The sequence below is a fragment of the Periplaneta americana genome, chromosome 12, assembly GCF_040183065.1.
Source record: "Periplaneta americana isolate PAMFEO1 chromosome 12, P.americana_PAMFEO1_priV1, whole genome shotgun sequence".
Lineage (NCBI taxonomy): Eukaryota > Metazoa > Arthropoda > Insecta > Blattodea > Blattidae > Periplaneta > Periplaneta americana.
Genome location: NC_091128.1, coordinates 39,257,741 through 39,265,737, shown reverse-complemented (window position 1 = coordinate 39,265,737; position 7,997 = coordinate 39,257,741).

Here is a 7,997-nt window from a genome sequence, read left to right as displayed (position 1 = left end):
TATTTGCACCTATTGCGCATGATCGGTTTGAAACGAGTACGCCCGGTTCAGACGGTAGTGATAGGCAAACTCTTTGGCAAGAACCTACCCTGAAAATCCAGCAAGCTAGCCACCAGAGCGCATTACTTCCAGCAGGTGAGCACGCAGGCTAGCCATCAGCGCAGCCACCTTGGAATTTCTTCACGGAAACAAGCACCGTCATAGAGATGAATAAAAAATAACACAACAGTTATTTTGGAACTGTTGCAAAAATGAACAGTAGGTCGGAACCTCCTGTTCAGACTCCGAGCTGCGGCACGTCGAACTCAGGTCTTCCCAGTTGCGGTCCACTGCACGTCGTACTCAGGTCCCCGTCGCTCGCTGCTGTCCAAGACAAGACTTAGGACTCAAGACTGACTGATTGTCGACCACTTGCGCTTTTATTACTAAACTACATGTTCTGGAATCTTCGATTCGCGTGGTTTTCAGAATCTTCCTGAGAAATTCGCTTCGAGATGCTTCCTTACTCTCTCCACTCGCGCCGTCACCATAGCCACAGTCTACTATATAGTAGACTGTGCCATAGCCTTCTCCCCTCGTTCCGTACTGCACTACAGCTGCTACCGAAGCTCGAGTTTCCATTTCACCGCGCCTTCCTTCCTGCTCGATGCGCGCGCATGCTCCTGAGGCAACCAGAACAATCCAGACTAGTGCCACAATATTAAACCAGACAGAGTATAGACCATATTCTAATAGACAGTAAATATCGCAGTGATCTAATGGATGCAAGGAACTTTAGAGGAGCCAATACAGACTCAGACTACTATTTAGTATTGGCAAAGATTCACAGTAGAAATAGCACATATCATAATAGAAGAAAAACAAAAAATATGAAGTTAAACTTAAAGATCGAGAGAATTTAAAGATACACTGAAAAAACAGATTACAAAATACCGAATACAGGGAAGAAATAAATAAAGGCAATTGGTTAACATTAAACCAAGATATTCTCATAACAGCTGACGAAGTATTAGGAGAGGTGCATAGGAGAAATAGAAGTGACTGGTATGATGAAGAATGCAAAGAAGCAACTAAAAGAAAGAATATAGCATATCGAGAAATGATACAGAAACACTACACAAGGAACTTAGAAGAAAGGTATAGAGAGAAAAGAAGGGAAGAGAAGAAAATACGTCGAAAGAAGAAGAAAATCTATATGAAGATTATTTTAAACTAATAAAAGAACTCCCAAGAAAAGTCTAGGTCTAGAAAGTTCTATAAATTAATAATATAAGAAAAGATTTTAAGTCCAGGATTTCGACATGCGGAGAAAAAAATGGGAAAATCACCAATGATTTTAACGAAATTTTAAATATATGTAGGAATTATTTTAAAGAGCTAACAGATGGAGAACAGATAATGGGTGAAGAAAATGTAACTGAAGTAGAAGAAAAAATGCATTGGTAGGCCTAAATGAGGACCGTTTTTGCAAAACTTGCTAACTGCAAAATTTTCAAAATTGAGTTTTTGGTGGATTAGTTAACATAAGACAGGCCTCTACATTAGGGCGGAGTGAAAAAAAATTAATTTCAGAATTTAAATTCGGCAGGGTTTTCAAAAGTTGTCATTTAATGTGAAATGATCGTGTACGAAATTTTTTGGATTTATTTTAATATTTAGATGCGCCCCAGAGGCTTAAAAATTTCCTTATAAGCTAAAAATAAGAAAAATGAGCTTTTGTTTCATTCTTATTACTTAATTGATTATATTATCTCATTTTCAGCTTGAGAGAGGATATGGATCACAGTCGCAGCGAGATATTGGAAAGGGGTAAGGGTACCTCAGGTACAAGGAGCACAACAGAATGCTCAATAGGCCTATCTGACACTCCACCAAAAATATCAGAAAATGTTCTTCCCACCAGTGCTGATGTACTGAGGAACTGTTAACTGTGAGATGGAACATGAAACTTGATATTCATTCGAAAGAACCAGACATCAGTGATATTGCAGAAATAGTTTCCGTAGATGTTGAGAAGATGTGGAGGAAAGCATCTATTCCTCACATTTCTCACAAACGTGTAGTTCAAACATCATTCAATTACACAATAAATACAGAAACATATTGAAACCATTCAAAGGTAGAGAAAGTGATATGAATTACAAACTAAAATTGAAAACTACTGCAAAACTACTAATTCATGTTGCCTTTTGCAAATGTATAGACTTTTCAAAGTGCAAGTGTCCAAAAGACAAGAAGATTCCAAGTAATGAGCGAGAGTTCATTGTTGACCAGACAACCATGAAGAAAATGGTAATTGGTGGTATAGACCTTAAAATGACTGGCATATTAAGAAAAACGAGAAACGAAAGGTGAAGGAACAAAGGAGATTGGAGGTGAGTGTCAACAGAATATCCGTTAAGTATTGCATCTGAAAACATTTCAGGATTAGAAGACGAGGAAGGAAATAAAAGTAGAATTAAACCAATAACCAGAATAAAAAAAATCAAATGAGATTGCATCTTCCAAACATGGCAAGGCGTGGCCTTTCACATCGAGCAGCTGCCTCTATTGGTAGTGCTCTTTTGCAAGACATTGGTGTTGGATATGATGGTGAGACAAGTAATGTCATCGATCGTAGTAAAGTACGCAGAGAAAGGAAGAAGTTTAGACAGGAAGCTATGGAAGATTTGCTGAAAATTCCCGCCCTCTTAATGGGTTGTACTTCGCTGGAAGAAAAGGTCTTAAAACAGTTCAAATTAAGAAGGGTTACAAATTCCATGCATCTACTCAATTGGAAGATCATTACATACTTGTTCAAGAACCAGATTCAAGATACATAGGTCACATTATAGTTCCAAGCGGCGAATAAAAAGGTATCTTACAAGAGATTTTATAATTTTTCCATAAACAGAATATTTTCTTAGAAAACCTCAAAGTAATAGAATGCGATGGAACAAATGTAAATACTGGAGTCAAAGGTGGAGTCATACGTCTATTGGAAGTGCAACTAAATTGGCCTTCGCAATGGTTTTTTTGTCTTCTTCATAATAATCACCTAGCCTTAAGACATTTCACAGAATAGTTGGTAACACAGTAAACCCAACGTCTCTGCCTGGACCAATTGGGAAAGCAATAAAGAAATGTGAAGATATTCCTCTTATAAAATATAATCGTATAAAGGTATAGAATTTCCCACACATAGTTTAAGAAGTAATATCTGATCTAAGTACACACCAGAAATACCTGAATGATGTATGTCAAGTTATATCAACTGATGTCTGTTCCACAGAATTATAGCCAAGGAAGCCAGGACCAGTCCTTCATTCCAGATGGTTGACTACAGCAAGCAGGATATTGAGACTCTATATCAGTAAGAAAAACCTTCTGAGAAACTCATAATACTTGCAACGTATGTTATTAACCAGTCTGGTTTTCTATTAAAATGAAACCAAAATCAACAGAAGGTTCACGTCATCTCTGGAAACTGATGAATCTGTCTCGATATTTACCTAAAGAAATAAAGGCCATTAGTGATCCAGTTATTCAGAGCAGGGCTGGGCAGTATTTGAAACACATTTGTATTTTGTAATTTTTAAGGAATTTCGAAAGTATTTTGTATTTAAATACATAAAATAGATGTATTTTGTATTTCAAATATTCAAAATACTTTCTTCTTCTTGTTCTTGTTGTTCTTCTTCTTCTCCTTGTCCTTCAAGATTTGGATTTGAAGAATGAACTTTGTCTTATTTGCCTACCTATTTCAGATGTGCTAGCCATACACTTAGTTTTCTTGCCACGACTGATTTCCTTAATGTCATAAAGAAATCTCCAACAGCATCAAGGATCCATCACTTGCTAAATGTTCAGCATTATGGAATGCGTCTAGGAGACCCAAATCCTTAGAATTTATATCAGATGTCTTGAAATATTCATTAAAGTTTCCTTGCCCAACTCGATGGAATTCTCTTTATGACTCAATCACTCAAATATTGCAATTCAGACATGATATAAACAGTATATGCGAAAAACTGGGATTGTCAACCTTCAAAGGTGTTGAGTTTCAGTACTTTGAAGAATACTGTGCAGTCCTGAAACCCACTGCCGTAGCCCTTGATTTAATACAAAATGAGAAGATGTGCTATTACGGCCAACTTTTGCCCACATTAATTTCTCTCAAAAACAGGTTACATATTCTGTTATCTAGCAATCTACGCCATCTATTCTAAGTAACTCCAATCCTAATAAGTTCGCTTTCATCTAGATTTAAAGCAATGTTTGATCTGACCCCAGAAACAAATTGAGCTATTTTGGCAGCTTGCTTCCATCCATCATTTGAGATGAGATGGCTACCTGACACTGGCTCACCAAATGATAAGAAGAGGATATAGAATATGTGTGAAATCAGCTGAGCAGTTCTCTGCTACACTTTTGGTCAGTTCAGACGATGAAAACAATTTTTACGTACAACAGACTTTGAAAAGCAAAAAGAAAAGAACGTGTCTACTGCGGAGTATGAGCTCATACAATTCTTCAATGGCAACGGGACAACCCTGTGCACTCCAGAGAATTACCCAACAGTCAAACAGGCTTTTATAAAGTATAATACAAGTTTGTGTTCTTCTGCACCTGTAGAAAGACTGTTCTGTTTTGCAGGATTTATTCATTCACCAGCAAAGGGATCCTCATCTGATGAACTTTTTGAGAAACTGTTGTTTTGAAAGAGAGCAGTAATTATTCATATGTAGCATAGTTAGTGTTCAGTTACAGTGTTTATATAAAACTTCGAAATAAAAATACTTTTGACGTTAATATAATATTTTAGATTTTCAGTAATGTTCTTATTTCTTTATATATTGTATAGAGTATTTGAAATACAAATGTATTTTGAGTATTTGAAGTACAAATGTATTTTGGTTAATTTTTTTAAAGTATTTTGTATTTGTATTTCAAATACTATTCTTTGAAGTATTTTGTATTTGTATTTCAAATACTTGGATGTTAGTATTTTGCCCAGCCCTGCTTGTCATGTGACAGACTCACAGTGTATTACGCACAGTGGCACATTGCATTCCGGACAGTAGTATCTGCTCTTGTGTCGAATTTGTTTGTATCTTGAGTCTCTCACAATACTACACATGAAATCCTGCCTGGTTGGGTTGTTCTTCTTCAGAGTTCGTGGAATAACTTCTGGAAAATGTCTACCTGTAAGCCGAAGTGGGTTGGGCAATTTTCCTGGCCATCCTGCCATTCGGGGTGTATTTTTCGAAAATCTTACGAATTATCACCATTCAATAGTCAAACGGTGTCTTCTTGCCTTCAGATATCATATACCAAACGTAGGAATCCCACCACCAGATGTAGCAATATCACTAACTTCTGTAGCCATCTAGTCAGGAAAAGCTTAATGAAATGATGGAAACGTATATATTCCGGATAATAATCCTTAGCAGCGAAAATGGGACTCACATGAGTTAACTCGGGTTAATAAATTTTAACGGAAGTCAGCAACCCAAGTTAACTCAGGTTAATCAGGGAAGTGGTTAAACCGACTATTGAGAGCTACAGGTAACTAGTAATGACACTGGAGTTAGGTTAGTCAACTTTGAGACATCAAAAATTTTAATTGTCAAAAGTACAACATTTCCCAATAAGGATATACATAAATATACTTGGGCTTTTCCAGGTGGATTGACACACAAATAGATCACATCTTGATAGATAAACAGAGACATACTAGTACAGCAGACACTCGAACTTTCAGGGGGGCAGACTGTAATTCTGACCATTATTTGGTAATTGGAGAATTAAGAGAAATACTATCAGTAGTCAAGCGAGTAGAGCAAGTTAATATTAGTAAATTCAATATTCTGAAATGAAAGGACGAGGAAACTAAGTAACACTATCAGGTCCTATTTCGAATAGGTTTGCCACTTTAGGAAGTTCCGACTAAGTTGAGAAAAAGTTAGATGTTAATAGCGTGTGGGAAAATATCAGAGATAATATCAAAATTGCAGCTGAGCAGAACATAGGTTATTATGAAACTAAGAAAAAGAAACCATGGTTCGATGAAGTTTGTTGCACAGCAGTAGAAAGAAGGAAACAGGCAAAATTGAAATTCTTACAGGATCCAGTTGAGACGAATAAAGATATTTATTTCAATGGAAGTCGGGAAGCAAGTCATACATTTAGGAATAAAAAGAGGGATTACTTGAAGGAAAAACAGAATGAGGTAGAAACAAATAGAATAAAAACATTAGAGATTTATATAAGGGCATAAAGGAATTTAAGAATGGATATAAGGCAAGGGGTCAAGGATGAGAATGGTGACTTGCTTGCAGATTCTCATTCAATCCTGAACAAAAGAAAAAACTATTTTGGGCAACTACTAAATATACATAGGCCAAATAGAAATGATCAGGACGAAATCTAAATACAAACTGCTGAGCCATTTATACCGAACCCACACTTTCAGAAGTCGAAATTGCGATAGAAAATCTAAAAAAGTACAAGTCTCCAGGTATCGATAAAATTCCAGCAGAATTAATATTGTTATTGCAAGTTATCTTGAACCTTACATCCCCTAAGTCTGTCTTTTGAACTGCTCGGTACGGCATGTACTCATCAACATAACGGCACGGCAAGGATGCCCCTCCCTCGGGTAAAGTGACTCTTTTCAGAAAACGTTGGTTCTTTCACTTTACGGCTCTCTGCTGTAAAAGGACTTGGTTCACTACAGACATCATCATCATCTCATGACACTCCGGTTTTGAGAGGAGAACATGGCTTCGTGGCAGGTTATAATTAACCTGTAATGAGTAAGTATTTAAATATAATCGTGTGTTCATTCCTCTCTCATCCGGGCTGGGGACCGGCAATGGAGGAGTTACTACAGCTACGTCTATATATTATATAGGCCTACATGACTTACACCTACAGCTGATATGTACATATTTATAACAATATTTTACAATATTTGAATTTACATTAATTTACAATTATACATAATCCATCACCCTATCATTACTGCCATCATCGTCATCATCTTCAACGCTTGGTCCAAAATTAATTATTATTATTTCGTCAATGGCATCATCCATTCGGAATTATCTTCTTAATCATAGGTACTACTTTCTGAACAGGATAGAATTTTTTATTGTATCCCGAATGACATGTTGATCGAAGTCATCCACTTCAACTTTACACAAGTCCTAATTCTGAAATGAAATAATATGTTTTGCAGAACTCTAACAAAATAATAACTTACAACAGTAATTCATTATGTCGCTCACAGTACACACACTATTGTACATAACTATTATAGCAATAATTTCTAAACATTACATACCTTTTCTTTCTCGGCATAGTGCGAGGTTCAATCGGTTGTAATTCAATATTATTCTTAATTCTCTTCATGGAACTAATACTTTTGCCAGAGTATTTAGCCGCTCTCTCATATTCTTTATCAAGAGGTTCCAGCAAACATTTGTTTAATTTTTCTTCCTCGCAACACTTAATTATATTTGCGATAATTTCTCTTTCTCCGCTGTGGATAACAGCGTTACTTTTTCTTCGTGGTGGTGTGATTTCACCATAATTACTACCCTGTGGTTGCTGCTCCATGTTAACACTACTGGTACGCAGTGAAGGAAATAGCTCTATGTTTCTTGACAAGACATTATGATGTGGAGCATGCGCAAACAACTCAGTTGGCTCCACCCACATTACGCACTTCCTTCCCTCTGCCCCTCTGTCCCCACTCAGGAAGTTCAAGATAACTTGCAATAACAGTACAAGAGTGAAAGCGCATTACCTAGCGAAATTTATAAACTTGTACTTGCTATTTGCGAAAAGGAAACTGTACCAGAACAATGGAAGGAGTCCATAATTGTACCTATTTTTAAGAATGGGGACAAGACTGACTGTGGCAACTTTCGAGGAATATCACTTTTGTTGACGTCGTACAAAATTTTGTCCAATATTCTTTTGAGAAGATTAACTCTGAACGTAGATGAAAT